Source organism: Chlamydotis macqueenii, chromosome 1 (assembly GCF_036417535.1).
Source record: "Chlamydotis macqueenii isolate bChlMac1 chromosome 1, bChlMac1.mat, whole genome shotgun sequence".
In the NCBI taxonomy this organism is placed as follows: Eukaryota; Metazoa; Chordata; class Aves; order Otidiformes; family Otididae; genus Chlamydotis; species Chlamydotis macqueenii.
This window is the reverse complement of record NC_141556.1, coordinates 79692350-79713927: the sequence shown is the minus strand read 5'-3', so window position 1 is coordinate 79713927 and position 21578 is coordinate 79692350. Positions and strand designations below refer to the sequence as shown.

The 21578-nt window shown below is 42.2% G+C and overlaps 1 protein-coding gene across 2 annotated transcripts in view; it reads right to left on the bottom strand.

The window, feature by feature from the left end:
- The window catches only part of ETV6 (ETS variant transcription factor 6), a 140787-nt gene that overhangs the window by 48942 nt on the left and 70267 nt on the right, over window positions 1-21578 (bottom strand). Inside the window, exon 1 of one of the 2 annotated variants that reach the window (XM_086758096.1) lies at window positions 2322-2380. The exons of the other annotated variant lie outside the window; for it this stretch is intronic. The gene's annotated coding sequence lies outside the window, so the exon portion shown is untranslated. Of the gene's footprint in view, window positions 1-2321; window positions 2381-21578 lie in introns of those variants that run through there. 2 annotated transcript variants of the gene reach the window in all.

Below are 21578 nucleotides of genomic sequence, written 5' to 3'. Positions count from 1 at the left end.
CTGCATCTCCTCAGGAAGAGGGAGATGAGTATGTCCGTAGCCGCTATTTCCTAATTGGCAGGCACAATGGAGAAGCCTTTTGCTTGCCCTGATAAGGTCATTTGCATAGCTCTGCTCAAGTGGCTTTGCATATATTTTTTCTCTTCCTTTTCCTTCTCTCTCCACTTCATCAGTTCTCAGACATTTCTTCATGTGTCAGAGAAGCCCTACCAAAACTTTATCTGTAGTTAATCCCAATATTCATTCTATTGTACACTTATTGATTTATTTTTATTTCTTGTACAGAGCCAGTGTACCTTTTGGTAACTCTATTCTTATTTGCACAATGTTAAATAAAGAAAATTATACTGTTAGTGCAAAAGAAATTCTGCTTTCTCTGTATAGGTTTCTTTCAAATTCAGTCAAAATAGCCATGGGTCTTCCTTCTGCTTTTAAGCCTCCTAATTATGTTTGCTTAAATTAAACAATTTAAATTTGTTCAAACTAAAACCAATTCTAAACAAAAGTACAAGTGATATTCATATCTGTGTTGTCAACACTGAGATAAATGTAAAATTGCAAAGCAACTCTCATAAATGTTGGAAAAAAAGATGAATACCAAAAGGCATCAATTTAAGTAAATATGACATTGAAGTAATAAACAAGACACTGAGGACTGCACAGTTTAACCCATATTCTTGTGAGCATTTACTTATACAAGCAGTTCCAGTGATTTTAGTGGGATGTCTCACTTGGATAACTGCCTTCCAAGGAAAGAAAGGGTTGAGAAATCTGTCATTCTCCTGGTTACAGGTAAAAAAAAAAAAAAAAAGTATTTCTAACCTGGAGGCGGGGGGGGGAGGGCGGGGGGCGGTGTGTGTGTGTGTGTCTCACTTTAATTCCAAATTCTTTCTTCTAGAAAGGATTATGCTGAAATTTTGACATGTTCTGAAGTTCTCACTAACAACACAAGCCCTCGTCTTGTTTTTCATAGCAGCTTAAAAACATCTAGTATCTATAAATCAGTGGACCTGATGCCCTGTTTGTACCGACAGACAGGACACAGTTATTTCACTAACTACAGCAGCTCACACAATGAGGCCCTGGTCCATGTGAAGGGCCAGGAGGTGCTGTTCTAATTGAAATCAAATGATCTCCATCATCTAATTCAACAGGCCTGCATTATTATTCTGCATAATTGTAGTGTCTCAGTTGCAGTCATAAGCCAGGATCCCAACATGCTTGGGTAATGCACAGAAACAGGAGAGAAATGGTATTTTTATCCAGAGAGTTTCCTTAGATTGAAATCTCTACGCAGAGCTATTAAGAGGATGTAGTTTATTGGTATTTCTCCCAAATCTCCAGCTCATGAAAGCTAAACAAAACAGAAATGATGCAGTAACAGCATAGGTTTTGCTATAGGAGGCAGTATCTTTGTCTCCACAGGTGGTAAGTGGGGAAAAACAAAAAGGAGTTCATGGTACTCAGGAGACTGGTGAGCCCTAACAAAGTTTGTTTGAATATACAAAATCAGATACACTGAAAAAAATAAAAAGGGAAAAAAAGTGCAATATTTCAAGATTGGCATTAATCCATTGCATTCAAGATGCAACCACTTTTTGGTGCTTTGGTTTCACAACGCTTACTGTAATGTCTACCTTGGGTTTTGGGGTAAGCCAGGTTTTGGGGTAAGTAAAATTTCCCATAATTACTAGGATAATTGGTTTGATAACGATTGCTAAAGGCTCTTTTTTTTCAACTTAGAATATTTTGGAGTAGCAGTAAAATTTTTATAGTGTTGACCTCTTCTAAGCAGAATTTGGGTTCAAAGCTACTTTTACAGTATTAAAAATTAATGTCAAGAAGTTTACTGACACATAAGTTCTATTAATGACTTCACTTCTGAACTTCACTATTTATATTTACAAATTAACAGTGCAAATTCTCAGTTTACTGATCTGTCAGTTGGATCATTTTTTGCAGCCTTGAACTGTTTCACATTACTTCACTGAAAGTATTTAATAGCCAATCTGTAGTGAACTGTAGTTTTCGCAATATTTTATTATGTTTACACAATATATTACAGAAGATTTCCTAGTGTATTTGTTAAGCATTATAAATTATTAAAATCAAATTACATTTTTTTAATGTGCTTTATCCTGGACTCTCCGTAGCACACTTACTCAGCTTGTCCAAGTACATGGTGAGGTTTATGTATTCCCTCCACAGCACGACAAATATTCTTTACAACACATACCATACTACACAGATCTCTGAACCAAACATCTTAGGACCTAATGGGGTTTAACCCAAAGCCTACTACAGCCAGTGGAAGAGCTTACTCTTTATTTGAGTGGTTTTAACTGCAGGTCTTCTCCTGAGCGTGTTTCCAGCTTGACAGTATGTGCATCTGCTCAGCAACCTCTGCACTGTCTCAGTTAGTTCAGCTTACCAATCCTCCAGCTCCAGCCTGCAAAGCACATACTGGTGGGTCTGCAGAAAGCTGGCTCTCCTCTTCATTTTTTCCATTCTGCTAAATTACATTACAGATTGCTAAAAATATAATAAATACTTTCCTACTATTACTTTCCCATGTAAACAGCTGAGTTATTTGCCACAGGGATACTGAGTATGAATGGAAGGGAAGGGAGGGCTCTGCATTGTTGCAAAAGGAAGAAGCTTCTAGCAAGGAAGACACTGGTCAAGGGATGAGGAAAACCCAAGTTCAGCCACAGGCCTCCTATGTACAAACCACTTCTCACCGAGCAAACCCACTGAACGCAGCCAGGAAGAAACTCACACGCTTCAAGACAACCATTCCAGCGCAGCTGCAGTTACCAAAGCTGATGTGGTTATGGACAACCCGTGAGCTGCAAAAACACTATTTGTGCTGAGATACCAGTGAGCGGACCAAGGGTCCCTGCAGATTTAATAGCTTTCTCCTGCAACTATCCTCTCTACTGACTAAAATTTACTCCCTTTCCTCTTTCTCAGTATTTAATAAAGTTATTCATGTAGTCTGTGGAGTTCACACTTTGCTAGACGCTGCATGTGTTGATGCATACGCAAAGCTCATGTAATTGAAGGATCAACGTGTACACAGGCAATGTTCATTCTAACCTTTCCTCACCTTTACAACCTCAATAGCTGTTACACAGAATATATATATTGAGTGTAATTTTTTCCCTTGTTTTTAAAGTATCAGTAATGGTGAAAAAAACCTTAGAGATTCCACCATGGCATCATAATGAAACCTGCGTGGGTCAGCAGTAAGGCCAGCACTTTTAGGTCCAACCTACAGATCTTTGCCACTTTTTGCTAAGGGGGCAACTGACGGCAGCAGGAATATACTGCCTTTTGTTACAGGAACCAACACTGGGCCCTAGACATTTTGAGAGTTCAACACCTCTGTATTGTTCCCTGTCCTGGCAAAGAAATTATCAGCCACAGCAGTTAAAAAATAGAAAAGTTGTAAAACTACCAAAACCAAGTTCTTATCATGGGAAGTGTCCAGAAACCTGAAAAACAAGTGGTGCAACAACCCATCCCACAAAAAGAGCTTGTCATTTTTCCCGGATGCCTTCGATCCATGCCAGGTTACACAACACAGGGACTGATGGCTATGTATAACCCCTGAAGTTGTTTCTTTGCCCTACCAGGAGACCAAAAGCAGTGCCTCATTCCTGTCTGTTCCACAGCTGAGATGCAGCACTTGCAATTTGGGGTCCCTTATCAGCCAAGAAATGACAGCCAGCTGGCCAATCTCACCAAGCCAGTGACCGGCTGTCTGGGCCAGCTGGCCAGTCTGCATGCATTTGTAAGTCAAGTCCATTAATCAAACTGAAACAGTTACTGCTGGTTGAATGAAGGTTGGATTTAAATTACGCCATATTGAAACTAAAAGCTTAGAACATCTGCCTTTCCTAGTCGTACCTAAAGAACATCCTTCAGGACTTCGTAGTTCAATTTAATTTGATCTCATTCTGAGTTTCTAAAATAAGACAAACAGAAAAGCAATGAAGCAAGTGTGCCTTCACCAGATTCAAGAGGCTGAGCTCTGAAGAAAAACAGTAACATTCAGGTCAAAATATCTGAAAGACTATTCTCTTTCCCATCTTTTGGTAAAAAAATTACCATAGGTTTCTGGCGTAAATCAACATACAGAAGAATTACAAGTCCCATTGTGTAGGCAATATTTAGGCAACTGATTCCAAATGGAGACAAGAGTACTACCAAAAAGGAGGTTCAAGGAATGTCACCAGGAACCAGTAACATTATGGGGGGAACTGTAAAAATTATGGTATAGATGAATACAGCAGACAGCATGGAAAGCTGAGGCATTGTAGGGGCAGAGGAAAAACTTTGGAGAGTTGAAAGGGACACTGTGGAGAGCAGAAGGTAGTTTGAAGAGAGGAAAGTTCTAAGTATTGTTTATGGGGCTGGCACACCGCTGTGCTGACTGCAGACTGACAACTCTGAAGTCCTACCTCCTCATACAGTCGGTCATCACTGATCTTGACAGAGGAGATGTCAGTGGGGGCAGAAAGGAGCACCAGCATCATGACATTATGTGTGCGGAATCCGAGGTACTGTGAGGCTAAATAGCAAGAGTTGTGGAAGGATGTAGGTTATTTTCAGGTGCCTTATTGGCCAAGGTCCCACCTAACCACACTGGCAATGCGATAACCATTGTGGGCCTTTGCCTGAAGAGCTCTCTCGCATCAGGGTGCTTTCCCCAAGTAAGTTTCGTACTGTCAGCCCTGAACTGACTGAACCACTGTTGCACATTTGCAGGCCACAGTTCCTAGAAGTTCACCAAGTTCCAGTCTTGCCAAGCCATAACCCCTGCTCAAAACAGATCTCTGCTGGAGCCTGGGGTGCCATTTGTAGTAACAGTTACTTGAGAGCCAGACCCTTCTTTTTCTACCAAAGTAAGAGCAAATCCCAGTAAGCGATACAAAGTGGCTCTCCACAAACTGCCAGGGACTGCCATGGGCTCAAAAATGGTATGGCTGCACAACCCTCCCTCTTCAGGAAAGCAATTGGTAGGAGATAGAAAACATTACCAAAAGGTGGGGTTCTTCCATGAGGCAACGACTTTTTCTTCAACTGGTTGTGAGCTTCAGAGCCATGCTTGGTACCCAGCTCGCAACAGGACACTTAACTACAGGCCTTCTTCAGAGCCTGAGAATTGCTAACCTAACTGACCTATGACAAGTCCCGTGCGATAAAAATTAATCCATAGCTTCTGGGGGCTTGGGTTCAACAACACCAAACTGCCCAGCCTTAGTAAAGACTTCACCAGTCACCAGCAGTCATGGGTTTTCCAGTGAGCGGTTCCCCTGTCCTATCGCCCCAGATCACTCAAGAAAGTGGTTGACTTTTCCTGCCACCCAACCTCCTCCAGCAGAAAGCACCAGGTGACAACGCCTCCTTAGCTGCTGCGGTTTGCGGGCTCGAACGTCCCCGTTATCTGTCCCCTGCAGCGTCTTGGCTGACAGGAAGCTTCCCGAGTTTTCCATCACAGGAAATTTCCTGTGGGGAAGCACTCAGTATGCAAACAAAGAGTTCCTTGGTACAAAAGAAAAGTGCACACGCATACAGCTGTAAGAAAAAAAACCTAAACGCTTGAGCAGCATGGGCAAGGGTGCTAGGTCACAAGACCCAAACTCTGTGAGGAGACCCATGCTACCTGAGAGGCTGGGACTTAGAAATCACCAGGTGAGACCATTATTGCTGGTTTGGCTCACAAGGCTGAAGTTCAAATGTTATGATCAGCTGCTGTTTGACCCCTCTGAAGAAAGTCAATGGGCTTGCTGCCACATTTAACATAGGGCTGCAGAGAGCACAGACCACAACCTCAAGTACAATTTCAGTGGCTTTTTCTATTGAGCCTTCTCCAGCCAGGCCAAGGACTGGGTACAGTCAGAGGGCATACGACTATCTTCACAGATGAAGTTGAGACCGCAGTCTAGGATGTATTACCAAGTGTCCATATCACGCTTTCTTTGCCATGCCATCACCCAATAATGTGTTCGACATCCCCTGCCCCACAAATTCCCCCTCATATAGGATCTAATCATGCTCTGTACACACTGTTAGAAAAAATACATTTGTCTCCAGACTGTCGAGTTTTCCTTTTTATAAAATCTGTGGTTTTGGTGTGTTTTGCTTTCTCTCTCCTTCTCTTTCTGCCCTTTGAACTACACTAATTTCCTCCTATTATCCAGTTGTCTCTTCCCTCCTTTTTTACTACAGCAGTGTCTGTTAGCATCCCATAACCCTCTTCAGCTTTTGTTTCCTCACACCTCTCTCCAGAAGCAGTTCCCCTGACTCCTGCAAGTATCATCTCAGAGAGGTGGGGAAAGAGATGCATATCTGCTAGAGGCAAAAATAAAGATGATCCAAAAAGAAGAGTCTTCCATGCTGAACATCTGGCAGTCAATGCAAGTTTCCAGCATCAGGGCAGATTTAACACAACACATGGGATATGGCTTACTTGAAGATTTGAACCTGCCTGGGAAGTACTCACCAGGAAGCCTCATGGAAGGTGCAGGGACAGTACTGACATGGGAAAACCCTGCTGGAGAGTACAGGCTGACTAGCAATGTCTCATAAATCCCACACGGAACCAGGCTATGGTGTGTACAAAATGCAGGGACCAAGGACACATTTCATTCTCAGGCATATGGGACCAAGCTTGAAGAGGTCTCCTTCTAGGTGCATCAAACCTTGGGATACTCCCACATACACCAAGTTAAGTCTACAAGGTGGGCATGAAGTACGTCAGTATGAGCAGATGTGACCTGTAATTCTGTACCACTCTTATTTGTTTGGGTTTTGGTTATGAGAGTAATAACCTGCAAACCCACAACTCTGATTTAACACTTGCTCAGGCAGGGTTTTTTTAAGTGTCGAGTTCAGGCTCTTCTCTTGAACATTATGACTGCAAAAGGCAGTATTGACTATTTTCCACCCTCTTCTAGTTAATTGCAGCTGTGGTAAAGGGACTTCTGCCAACAGACCCACAATGCTCTGCTCCACAGGAAGTTCCCAAGATCTCTTCCTGCACAGGAAATTTCCTGTGGTCCAACAGACATTCCTCTTGGCTTTTATCACTCACGTACATTTGTTTTGGCAAATATCTGCTCTTAAGAACAACAAGAAACAGACAGAGCAAAAGTAAACACTGCCGAAAAAAACCCCAACCAGTTATGGTTAGGGTAACAAGCAGGACCAAATCAGCCTCTGTCACACATGAGAATATGTGCTACTGGAGCTGGCTCGTGAGGTTTTCTACCTCAGACATTATTCAGGAATACAGCCTGTTTGATACACACAGATGTATTGTTTTTAAGATTCCACACACAACTTTTCTTTGTCTTTTTAATATTTTACTGATGCAGTTTCCTAGAAATGTGCTAAATAGCGTGAAAGGAATTCTGAATCTTTCCTCTCTTTGCAAACTCCATGTAATTATGTCCCGAGTTCTGATCCTACCCCATCATTACTAACATCAGCAAAGTTAACAGAAGGAAATGCTCAAAAAGAAATGCTTTGGTTATATTTCACCAGATACACCCTCCTGTAATCAAAGCCTCTCCAAATCCTAAATCATTGCTCATAAACACAAGAAAATTAACAAAATTTTTGAAAGGGAAGAGATTTCAGTTTCAAGCTTCCAAATTCTTAAAAGTTATGATGCCCAGGAGACATTAGGTAAGATTTACAGATGCACTTTAATGCTTCAAAACAAAGATAAGGCTTGAGGAGACTTCCAGAAGTGCCCAAGAGAGTAAGAGATTTAGATTGCTTATACACTCCTGAAAACTCCAAAAGGCACCTCTTTGTTACCTGCATTCACCTAAAAAAAAAAAAAGTTAAAGAGCAAAAGATTCAGACTAGAAAATCTTTTTCACCATGAGGTGAAAAGCACTGGGACAGGTTGCTCACAGATGTGCAAGCCCCATCCTTGGAGGATTAAAAGACCCAGCCTAATAAAGCACTGAGGGACCTCATCTGGCCTCCTAGCTGACCCTGCTTTTAGCAGGAAGCTGGAGCAGAGACCTCCTGAGGTCTCTTCTAACTTGACTTGTTCTGTGCTTCTAAATAACTCTGTAAATGCAACTCACTGTCCTTTAAATTTCTAATCTGATGTTACTTCAGTCTATGATTTCTCTTAAATGGCAAGAGGAGAGTCAGAGCTTACTAAAAGATAGAACTTTTAAATGAACTTCAGTGAAGTAGGAAAAAAAAAAGGGAATAGATGATATCCTGTAAACTAGATTTTCAAATAATTTAGTGAATGCTTGGGATTCTAGACTGTTCTGAAACTTGATTAGCAACTACAGTCCCATTCAGTCCTCTTATAAAATCATAGAATAGTTTGGGTTGGAAGGGACCTTCAAAGGTCATCTAGTCCAACCCCCCTGCAAGGAGCAGGGACACTCTTCTCCCTATTTCATCAACTCCTTTTGCTTGGTTTATTTTAACCTCCCAGCAGACTAAGGATAACAGTCAATAGCAGCATGAAGTTCCTTAATACAACCTTTTCCCAGTGTTCATCAGCCTGCACATACCACAGAATCACAGAATAGTTGAGGCTGGAAGGTATCTTCAGAGATCCCCTCTGAGTCCAATCCCTGATCAAAACAGGGTCAGCCAGAGCAGGCTGCTCAGGACCACAGCCAGTCAAGTTTTGAGTCTCCAAAGATAGAGACTTCAGAACCTTTCTGGACAGCCTGTTGTAGTGAATAATTTTTTCTGAAGTGTAAACAGAATATTTTGTATTTCAGTGTGTGCCCATTGTCACTGTACACCACTGAGAAGAGTCTGACTCTGTCTTGTTTACCCTTTTCCATCAAATATTTATACACATTATTAAGATACCTCCAAGCCTTCTCTTTTTGAGGCCAAATAGCTGCAGCTCTCTCAGTCTACCCTCACATATTAGATGCTCCAGTCCCTTAATCCACTTCATGCCCCTTCACTGGACATACTTCCAGTATGTCCATGTCCCTCTCGTACTGCGGAGCCCAAGACACAGCACTTCAGATATGGTCTCCTCAGGGCTGAGCAGAGGGGAAGAATCTCCTCTCTCCACCTGCTGGCAAGGCTCTCTCTAATGCAGTCCAGGATGCTGTTGGTATACCTAGGAGACTGAGGCAGAACAAACTACATGTTTCTATGCCACCAACAGCAATGTTACATCCTAATATCAAACGTCAGATCAGGTCAGTCAAGATCAGCAGAGTTCAAACATGCAGGTGCAGAGCCAAAGCTTTTTCTTTAGTCTCTAAGGAAAACTGATCACTAAGAATAAAGAAAAAATCATCTTATCTTTTTAGAGGCATTTTGCTTTGGAGAAGGTCTTCGCAAAAAGGAAAAAAAAAAAGTATTAAAAAGGAAATAAAAATCAGAAAATCACCAAGGCAATGAAGATACTTTAAAGCTGACCTTACTGCAAGACAAAGTCTCTTTGGGGAGTCACCAAGCAAGCCCTGATGGACTATGCAGGTATCAGCAGAGCACCCAGACTTCAGCTACTCTCTGACATCCGGGTGATGGCTGTAGCTTGCTCTGCAAATACTCAGTCGTTCAAGGTAGTAAGGAGAAGTGTCAGACAGTTAAAACAGCAGGTACTACAAAAGATGTTTCCCATTTCCAAGGAAGGCAGTGTGACACAGAACTGTCCTACAAGAGAGATTCAGCCCACAGCACCCACGACTGCCATCTGGACAACAACTTCAGTGAGCTCAGTGCTTACTTATTGTCCTGAATGTCTAATAATGCCATGAAAGCTTTAGTGATCTCTTCATTACACTTTGAATTTACAATTGCACCATTTCCTGGAATATTTTGCTCTCTGGACCAGACAATTTGTTATGTTGAAAGTGCCAGTGTTACACCCTATCCAGTAAAAGTCATTACCCTTAAGCATTTCAAAAAATCTGCTGTGGGCACTGTACAATCCATAGAGGACTTGGAATTTGATGTACGGATCATTTCTACATATGCAAGTACCTGGGGTTAGTTTCCACTCGGGGTTCCAAGACTTTTAAGGACATTTAGATTTGTAATAGGATTTTGTTTTCCCCATTACATCTCTCTAAAAATGTGCCTGGCTTCTCACTATTTCCATTCTTCTAGCTTTCAGACACTATTTCCTCATTGGCAGCTCCCTATCTTCCTCTCCCATTCTCAGACAGTGAGACATAAAGGCACTGAATTTTAAATATATACTCAAACACACCCACCTGCAAGTAAATACAAAGAAAGAAGGAGAAATATAGCGAGAATGAGCATGGCGATGACTGCAGTTTCTGAAGTGGGCATAGAACATAGTATAGACGAAATGCATCAGGCAGCCAGGATGGTGACTGGCTATTTAATTGAGATCTATCTTTTAAAATCCACAGCAGGCAGCAACAAATTTCTGTAAATCACCAGTAGCTGATGAAGCAGATGTATACACACACACACTGAATGACCTAAAGAACTCAATCAGCACACCCAACTATAAACCGAGAACATAGATTTATTAGGTACATACACTGATAACCCCTTCACTCCTTTCCACTGACAAAAAACTGCTGACTGACTCTGAGACCTGCTGTGATCTACATCACAACAAAATCCTTCTCACTTATTTATCAGCTGCTGATAAATGCACATATCAGACAATCAATAAGCAAGAAGAGTTATTGGTAGGGTGACCTCATCAGCACCTCATTCCTGTTTCAGAAAAACAAGTCTCCTGGAGTTTAGAGTGAAGCCCTAATGGTCAAAGCTTACTATTAACCATAACCATTTCTAAGAGCAGTTCCCTGAACCAAAAGGCAGTACAACAAAAGCTGAGACATAATTAAGTGTGCTTAGAGCTGGGAGCACGGGCTGTGTTGCAAGAAGCGCTCTCAGAGTGGGGCACAGTAATCTAGGAGATTACAGCCTGTGACCACCAAAATGTGCCCTCCTAAGAAAAACAACAGGAAGCAGGCCTGGCAGGAGGAAAACACTGTAACTTTTTCTCCTCTGCACCTAACAGCATTTTGCCAAGGACCTGGATGTGTTTTAGCGTGAAGGAGCAGGCGAAGACTGACAGGTGAGACGAGACAGCTCCTGACCTGTCCTCCAGACAGTGATGGAAAGAGCATTCACCAGCTGTAAACCCCAGATGGATGGCAGGTGGCTGCAGAAGCTCAGTGCTACCAGAGTTCCTTGCCTTACTCTTTTATTTCCTGACACCATCCTGCCCATGGCAATACCTGAGCTCAGTGCAGTGGTCTTCCAACAGTCCTAGGTAGGCTTAGAAGAAATGTCCAGATCCTCCAAGCCTGTCTTGGGCCTGGCTCTCCCAAAGGATGAGTTACACTGAAGGACGTCACTTGGAAATAAATTCCTTGCTGTAATCTCAAAGTCATAACCTCAGCTATCTATTCTCTGTTTCCTAAAAGCTGTTACTCTTATCTAAAGCAAAAAGTGGCCATAAATCACACTAGGTGTGCAGCCTCCCTCGTAGTACACGTAAGGGTACAAGTCAGAACCTTCAGCATCCAAAACACAGTGGCCAGTTCTGCAGTTAAAATCCACAATGTCCCTCATTTACGTGGCAGATGCTTGGGTGAGCGTTGAAGTGATGAGCAGCACCAGGGATACAAACTCCTGAATTTCGGATGAGCTTCCTTTGACAAGCTGCAGAGGACATCTCCTACACTTGCTAGGTGTGTTGTGTCTGCCTCTACATCCAGCTCAGAGGACATTATGTGACATTATTTGCTTAGTGTCAGCAGCAAAAGTCAGAACATTGAGACCCAATGCTTAACGTTAAACATGCCCCTGCAGACACTCATACACAGACCATTCTTACATGCAGCAGCCAATGATTTTATAACGCAGTGAAACAAGGACCTTATCTGAATAAAGCAATGTAGCAGGTTTTTTTTCTGCAGTACACCTGAGGAAAAAAAAAAAAATGTCCAGCAGATGCTGGACAGATACATAGCAAAGGAAATCGCTGACACAGAGTTTATTGCCCCTTGACTTCTTTTGATCCCCCATCACGCACCCAAGAAAGTGAAGTTGTCTTACTCTTCTGAGCCGTGTACTTTATTGATACCTATTCAGCTGCGGAGCCAAGGCAGAAGGCTTTTGCAATTGCACAGCAGCAGGAGATTGAGACGTTTTCCTGAGGGGCCTTTTCCAGTCATGTTTATTCTAACTTTCTTTGGGATGATCTCAGCTTCCATGATTTTTAGATTAAAAGTATTTCAGAAAGCAAGGGGAGGAAATAATGAAGACACAGGGTTTTTTTATGAGATCTGATACAGCCTCACTCCTTTTCTCTTTTTCTTCTTTGTGTGTATATGGAATTTACAATTTAATACCAAGTTCCTCTGAGAGGACAATGAACGACAGTTAGTGTGTCCTGGGAGATTTAGGCTAAGGCAAAAGCTCAAGGAGCTTTGGCAAATGTGAACATGTTTACAGGACTTCTCTCTGCCCCATTAAAAAAAAAAAAAAGCTGAGAATTGTGCCTTGCCAGGAAATAAGCTTCAGGAAAAACTGCTTCCTTGTCCCTTTTTTCCCCAGCTGCTCTTACTTTTGAGTAGAGGCTTCATGCCTGTAAATCAGCTGTTTTAAAAACAAGGGAAAAACATCATAACCAATTAAGTACTGTTATCAGGCTGTGGGGAGTATGTTTTTCACTCTTTTGGAGAACACAGATGAGGATTACTGGATTCTGCATCTTGCACTATTGATTACAACTCTGCTCTGCACTCACTGCTTCAGCTGCAGCCAGTGTGGGCCAGGCAGGCTGGCTACAGTTCAGATAGAATCATAGAATGGTTCAGGTTGGAAGGGACCTTCAAAGGTCACCTAGTCCAACCCCCCTGCAAGGAGCAGGGACATCTCCAACCAGATCAGGTTGCTCAGAGCCCCGTCCAACCTGGCCTTGAATGTTTCCAGGGATGGGGCATCCACCACCTCTCTGGGCAACCTGTTCCAGTGTTCCATCACCTTCATTTTAAAAAGTTTTTCCTAATATCTAATCTAAATCTACCTCCCTCTATTTTAAAACCATTACCCCTCATCCTATCGCAACAGGCCCTCCCTTTGGAGTTTCTCCCCGAATTTCCTGTAGGCCCCCTTGAGGTACTGGAAGGCCGCTGTAATGTCTCCCCGGAGCCTTCTCTTCTCCAGGCTGAACAGCCCCAACTCTCTCAGCAAATGCAGCAGCAAAAGATTCAACTTGACTGGCATCCTGTGCAGGCTAGCTGACTAGACTAAAGCCAGCTTGGGGAAGCCCACAAGAGTGGTGTGAGCAAATCCTTAAACAGGCTATTTAACTGTACCTCGGGCCACAGTTTTTTGAGCACTTCAGGTTGGTTTAAAGTTGCACTGCCACAATAAATCAGTCCTACCTACTCCCCTCTCATGTTCCAGTTTCCATACAGCTCCCTTGAAACCTTGTTAGTGTTCAAGTAGCTGTACAAGCAGTCTGATCGAGGGAATGACCCAGGTAAAATTAAAAAAAAAAACAACCCTATTTTCTCCCAACATTAGTTTTAACCCAGAGGAATTTCTCAGTCTGAATATTTGCACAGCGGAAAAAGAAATTTTGCCAGCAGCCAGCGTGCAGGCGGGAAGAACGGCCCGGGAGGGCAGGACTAGCATTTCTCAGCAGTGGTGCTATGTCACCCTGGTTTATAGCATTTTGGGAAACTGCAGCCTTGATTTTCCCCTCCTCTGAAATGGACAACAGTAGTAACAGTAATACCGGCTTCCTCAGGGGGGCTGTAGGGGTTTTGGAAAACCCTCAGCAAAAATGGTATTTGGGGATCTTGGGATGAAAAGCATCATCATAATACACACTCACTTGCTTTTATTAGCAGCTAAACCAAGGACTACACTAGCAAATGATCTCCTGTGAATGCTACTTTTGTCAATGGCATGGGGTATTACCAAGGCTTTAATATTGCCTCTATGCCAGGTACAGACAATTAGCATGTTGTCAAGGTCTTCAACTCCTTAATCCTGCAAAAATAATGTCAAACAAATTGCCTTCGGCGTACCAAACAATTTATTCATAAAAGAGGCTTAATCTCTTAATGGTTATTTGTTGAAGAGTGTCTTGCTGTGTTGAAGAGAATTATGATAGCTGATGGTTGGGACTCCTTGTACATGTTTAGTTATTATTGTTTTACTGATGATTAAAGTCCTAACCGTGATGGAAATGCCATGGGGTGGACTGACTGACAAAATGCTGGGTTTTCTAGTTTTTTAATTTGTTCAGCTGACAAGTGGGTTTTTCTTAGCTTTTCCCCCACTTCTGATGCTGCACTGTTCAGTTAAGTTTTCTCTATCACTTTCTATGACACTTCCGTATCGGTAGGGAAGTCAGTGCTGTGGGAAAGCCTGAAGCACCAGCTCTGAAGAGAGGCATGGTCAACAAGGCCTCTACCATGTAGCCTAGAGAAAAGCTACTTTGCATGACTTTACCTCAGCCATGGGTTAACCCTGACAGGGAGAGGTCATCTTGAGCTGTGGGAACCTGCTTTGCTCTCTGATTCCCCTAGGCCTGGCAAATTAGCTCTGAGCTCACGGCTGTATCTACAGTTGGTTTACTGTGGGATGGACGTGCAAAGACAGTTCTTCACTGAGAACAGGACAGAGACCATCCGTTCCTTTAAGAGAAGCCACTAAATCACCACCAAGTGTTTATTTACGATCACTGCTAGCATGATTTGGACTCAAACCAAATCTATTAGCGTTCCCCTGAGCCAGCTTGTTCTCCCTTCTCACTGCCCCCTCTCCCCTCTATTTCTCCCCTTAGACTGATCCCTGACTGGAATAAAAATCAATGTTTAGTGGGTCTATGATGTACGTTACATGTTTTTTATATCCCATCTGCTAGGCCATCTTGCGGGTTTTGGAGAAGTGGATGGTGTGGTGCTACAAGAAGGACAGAATAACAAAGTTAAAAAAAAAAACCAACCCCCAAATCCAACAGATAGGACAATTAAGGCACAAGGAACCCCATCTTCAATACACATTTGAATTCTAATGTGTTTAGGGGTATGGGAAGAGAAGGGGGGGAAGTGATGTGTCAGAAAAAGCTTCTGAAGAAGTAGCTTCAGGTCTTGCAATCAGAGCTTATCCAGCTCAAGTTGTTCCATGCTCCTGCCTGTGGCTGCATGAGAGGCTTTGAGTCAGAGGACATGGATCATCTCACTGGAGCAATTCCTCCAGTGCAGCTTGAGATACCCTCATCTATCTTCTTTATTATCTCTGCAAAGGAGATTCCAGTCTCAGTACATTGTTTCTCCCACAAGAAGCGTGTAATATGATGAAGCAGGACCTGGTCCAGGACAACCAGGGCCACAGGAGTGGTAGACTCAGACTGAACTTCCTATTTTCCTGTAACCTTAAAAACACCAGAAAGCCTCATGGGAAAGAGCAGACTGGAAATATTGGGTCTGAACCACCCCGGCAACACTGTTTCATTGTTTTCTAAAGCTCCTCAAGATACCTGGATTATGAAAAGCTTATGTCCTCTACTTACAGTGGCTTACTTAAGCTGGAAATTTTTGTGCATTACTGGGATGATCCTGTTGAGTCTCACTTGAAACAACCAGACAGTCCTCTGCTAACTTCATCTCTTTCCTAACTCAGTCAGTCTTCTAAAGCTGAAGACACCTCTGTGGCACTCACAAGGAACTTGGCTTTTCAAAGACACCTACTTTCTTTTAATAGCCATCTCTTATATGTTTAGTAGTCACCTGGAAAGTAAATAGTTGGAAGTCTATGACTGACAGAAACCACCTAGGTCAGTAAACTACCAACAATGTGAGGTAACAAAAGGGAAGTAATCAAGTGTAATACATGTCAAGGCCTTTAAAATAAGACATAAGATAAATATTGGTACTGGTCTCAAATACTCAAGCTTAATTCTCCTTTTCCTTTTACACAAGTTCTGCATTGCTGCAGATCTGTTCAACTGCTATCCTTCTGAAATGACATCAGTAAGACGAAAACCACCTTTACATCACACACAGTCAAATCAGTGCCTCTTAAAACCAATTAAGATTACACTGCCTTTCATACTACAGAAACCCTGCGGAAAACACAAAATCTGCATTTGTTTTTACGTGCTTGAAGACAAATTTGCAACGAAATCCCACACAGGAAACAATGTCAGAGCTACTCTTTCTGAAGTTCCCAGCGTGCGCATTCACCACTAGAAGTTAAAAAACAAGTCAACTAGTCTCATTTACAGTAATTGCGCCAGAACAGTTTCCAAAATGCAGCCATCATCTTTGTCAGTGTACGGAGGCTCTTGTGACCATTTTGGGGACGGACCATGGAGCAGAATTAGGCTGCCAACAACAATGCAGCCACATTCAAAGGCCTGGTAACTACAAACGAGGAAAGATCTTCCTGGATCACATTTTGTTCACGCTCTGTGCTCTCCCAAGTTATTGTTGTACGCTACAGCCTTGCCATCCATCTAGGGTAGACTTTGGAAACACAGATGTGGTGAGATAAGATATTATGGGGCTGCAGCCTCTCTCAGTTTTGCTCAGTGCGAAGGCATGCTCCCTGCATTCACTTACCCTTCCTCAAATGGTCACAGCTCTTTTACACTAAACGCAGGCCTGTTAGATAAACTTTTGATTGTCAATGCCTTTTGACTCGTGTTCCCTTTTCTTCCATCCTCTTCAGACTGAATTATTGCTAATATTCTGGAAACAGTGGAAAGAAGCACTTTTCATCAGTAGATTTCAAAATATTTTCTAAGAATTATGTGTTTATCCTTGCAAAGGACCTTTTTCTAGGCAGGGAAAGTAAGTAGCATCAAGCAATAAAGTGTCACAGCCAGTAAAGGATAGCAGAAGGCTTGATAACCTGTAGATCATTAAATATAGCAAATGGGACAGTTTTTACCAATAATGCAAGCCTTGGGCAAACTCACGTAAGTGAAGAATGACACATAAACTCTCTGTTTGACAGTCAGATAAAGAAACCACATCCATCATTCTGCTGATGAGTCTCACCAGTCGATTATCAGCCAATAAAATGTAAGAGTATATTGATTCATTCATATTCATTTACTGAGCCTTTAGAAAATCAACTTCTTCTGCTGGAATAATGTGTTTTGCACACATTTGCAATTCACAAGATGCCAAATAAGCCACTCTTCTGTTCCAATGAGGGTAGCTTTTGCCTGGATCCCTGTTTTTCTTTTTTTTCACAGAGCAGACTACAGGTATCTTGCCTGCCCTCCCCTCTTGGTTTCACAGAAAACACGAATTCTGTAATTCCCTAACTCCAGATGTAATCCTTTTGCTCATCTCACCTCTCTCTCATCTTCTCGGTCTCAACTGTAATCCCTTCCTCAAATATACACACCTACAGTCTGCGTGGGACAAGGGGGTTTGAGGCATGCAATAACCACAGGGAAGTAAATAAATCTCAGGTTTTGCACACACCTCGGGCACCCTCGTAAATCTTGACTTGGAAGACTTCACTGAGAACTCCAGATCCGTGTGAGTAACACCCAGAGCTTTAAGGCCACAAATCACTGGTGTAGAAGTGGATCACCCTTCAGAAAGTATCCTCAAATTGAATCCTCTCTATAATAATCCTGTTTAAAATAGTACCAGCTCCATCAGCTGCTTAGACTGCTTGAGCCATTAATCCTACTGGATGGCTCTTCTAGAGTCTCACTCCTCTGACAGCCATACACCTTACATATCCCAGATCAATTTGTTCATGGCCATTACTGGTTTTGGTTTTCGTTCATGCAAAGTCAGAGGTTGGTACTGAGTTTTTACTTACCTTAATCACTTAATTATCTTAATTTCTGTAAGACTCATCCCTGCTACAGCCGAGCACTCTTGTAATAATGAAAGCTACAGTACTGTGAGACAAAAAAGGTATTCTGCTATTCTGCCCTTACAGGCATAACATGCATGACAGGGCCTGATGTGGATTTACACAGTGGAAACACCAGTAAAACAATACAGCCTAGCAGTTCATTTATGGGAGCATACCTAGGATATAGCCTGGTGGGCAAGCTTAAGGTTTCTAGGTGAGACTATAAAGTTATTCGATTTAAGTCCAGCATATTGCTTAAAGCTGAAATGCACATCATTGCCAGGTTGGTGCCTGCATTGCATCTTTCTTCACAGAAATCTTTGCGATGGAGTCGGAAATTCTCATCATATCCTAGAGTTAGCTGTCATCAGAGACCATACAGAATCCTATGGAAGTACAAAGGAAAATCTGTAATGCACTAGGAAACACTTTAGACTCTCACTGCATAGCTTTAACACTTACAGCAGCATTGCTCGTATCTCCCTCTTAGTGCTACTTCTTTGACGGAACGGCAAATCTCATGCATCAGCCTTCAGAACAACCCCCGTGGTTTGGCACTGCACACAAACACTTAGCCAGGTACTATTCATACCCACTTGTGTGTTCAGTCAGTGAAAAGGAAAGAAGAAAGGCATATTTATTCTCTCCGCTCCAACAGCTACCGAGACTGCAAAGCCCTTCAATGCTAAGACATCAGCACTCACATTTGTTTAATAACTCAGACTATTTCTTGAAATTGTGCAATTCACCCCATGGAAATTTCCTTGTTTGCATAATTCTGTCATGTTGATATTGTTGGGGTTCAACTCAAAACAAAATCTTGCATGATGATGATTTTAAAACTGAAAAATCTCCTTTGGTAGAAGCCGGGGGGGAGGGGAAGGTTTAAGTTGACTTCCAGTAAGGCTTGGAGGTCATTTTGAGTTGAACAAATTGCAGTCACAAGTCATGCTCTTCTGAGCATAAGCAACACAATTCCCAGAGTCTTAGACATAACAGCTAAAATGGTATTTAGAAGTTCTGGCTCATCCGCTCTCAGATTTCCTGGACACTGGTTTAACACATGCTAGAAAAACCTGAATTAGCAGTGATGGAATACAGAAGTTTAATTCTACCACTTTTCTTTTTTCTGCCCAGAATTTCTCATACAGGAATAAAACTCCATCCTTAACCCCCAGGCAAAGACTACAGAGCTCTCTGAGCACTGCCGCTCACTAGTAGCTAAAGCATCATCCCGATTTTCATGAGAAATCTGACTGATCTGCTGGTATTCTTGTTTTCCCTCCTTTGTGCTTCTCTACTTCCTTCCTGCATTTTAGGTTGCAGCATTCAGCTGCACAGCTGCATTACTGACAACATGATGGCAAGCAGGTTTGATTTTACTTATTTTGTTATATCAGAATAGTTCGGTATTTTCCAATCAGAGCCACTAATCTGTAGCTGCTAATGATGTCAACAGGCCCACTGATGGTCAGTTAAAAAAGAAAGAACAAGGAAATGTCAAAGACCTGTACTTTTAAAATACTCTTGTCTTTTCAAACAGTTAACAGAAAAGAGCTACTTCTATCCGGCGAGTTTTCATTAGTCAATGGTACGTCACCAACGGCATTTTCCAGGAAATGTGTAATCAGGACACTCCCTCGACTCATACTGGATTTAAAAATAATAATTATTATTTTATATGACTAACTTCCTTAGAAAGGAAATTTCCCTAAGAAAAATGTGTCTTGTACAGTTTTTCTCGGGTATAAGCAATTAGAGTCAGTGTGAAGAGAGCGATCACCTCTCTTCATCTGCTTCAGAAAGGCTAACCATCCACCCTCAAAAACATTTAAACCAGACAGTTATAGTCACATTAGTCTTGCTAGGCAGAACCGAATGTCTAACCTACGTAAAAGGGACAAAGGGAATATTCAGGTGATTATGGTGTGAAGTACTCCAGCTCTCAGTCTGTGTGTGTTTTGAGACTGCTCTTCAGCGTGAGCCTGTCACAACTCCTATTGTCCTGCTACAGTCCCAAGGCTGTTGAACTGAGAAGACATTCTGTAAGAAGGACAAATACTTCCTTTTCAATTCTAGTTTGCGGATTGTCTTTTGAAAGATAACGGAAAAAGTAAGCCTACTGTCAATACACCTTGCTTAGCTATGTACTGGTTGCCACCTGCCCTGGAAAAAATTGAAAGAGCAGCATTGAAAAAAACCCTGCAAATTGCTAAAGACTACAACGAGTCTGCCTATCTTATCTGTGCCTTATGCTGAATTTTAATCCAGGTCTTCACTACTAAAAAAAGAAGTGCACTGATTCACTATGTTATCCATGCTTTAGTAAAGTGAGGTACTTGGGGAGCTGCATCTGTTTTCACCCTTTCCCTTCAAGTAACATTTGTTCAAATACTGAGAGAGAGATTTCCTGGAGAAAACCATTAAATCCTTCAGCAGTTCAGGAGTTAAGCATTTTCATATACAATCAGGCATAGGAATTGGAAACCCCTAAAGAAGGATTGCACAAGAGAGAAAACTTGTGTCCATAATTTTCACTTTCAACCTCAGGGTTCTCCGTGCCAATCCACTTTCTCATGGGAAGCAAACACAGCTGCAGAGCTGTCTCTGATGCCATGTTGAAACGCTGTCACGGTGACAGCTTGGGCAACAGACCAACTAGCATTGCTGCACACGTAATCCTCCCTCCCTCTGGATCACCAGGAGAGCAACCTCTCTCAAAGTTAGGCTCTCCAAGGGTGGCCTGAAAAGCTTTATTTTATTCTTAATTTAATAACTCCCTCAACACAAACATATAGATATTTAGAGGAAGCCAAACACAGTCAGAGTGTTTACATTTCTTTCCTGTTAACAATTCTTGCTGCAATAGATCTGTGATTGTACATTACAGTAAGGTGAAAAAGGAAGCATTTCAAATGATCAGGGCGAGATCCAGCTTGATAAAATACTAGTTACTCTCCCGACAGCCTGTGAGTCAGAGTAGCAGAAGAACCCAAAGAATGGCTACCTTGAAATGATCTTTGGCTCACACATTCCTTACCCAACTTTTCTGAATTTGCTGAGCTTTCAAAAACATTGCATGTACTTTATGCAGCAGTGTAGGAGAAGCAGACGGGCAGTTAGAGAAAAGTCTGCAAATATTTGGTATGAGCAACCCACAAGCAGAGATTTGGAGTGGTCCGAGTCAGTATAAATCAGAAGACGGAAATTTAGCTTGATCAAAGGAAAACGGAGGCTGAATGCCAGGCTCCTATGGGCGAGACTTAATTGTCTCAGAAGGGAAGTCACAGAAATTCCACCAAAGCAGACAAGCATATAACAAAATGAACTGTTCTGGAGTGGGGTCATGTACTATACCCCTCGCCATCTCCAGTTTTCTCATTTCAAGCAGAAATACACACTGCATGGAGGGACAGAGCTCAGGATAAGGCCCTAGAACATCACCTGCAAGAGCAAGTGTAGTAAGATGCATCCTACCTCACCTCTCCAGTTTTTCCTTTGTCCTCAAAGACCTTGCACATAGGAGCTATTCCTATGATAGGAATAATTGCCTACAATTTATTTAAACTACATCACTGCTAGTTTTTAGCTGATTAGAGAAATCCCTATTGACCCACTATTGCCAAAAGTGAAATATAAGATTTCAATCTTCTGCCAACCCAGCAAGAATGTTTACTAGGAATCTCTGGGCTTTCCACGTGGAAGTAGGAACAATACCCTTC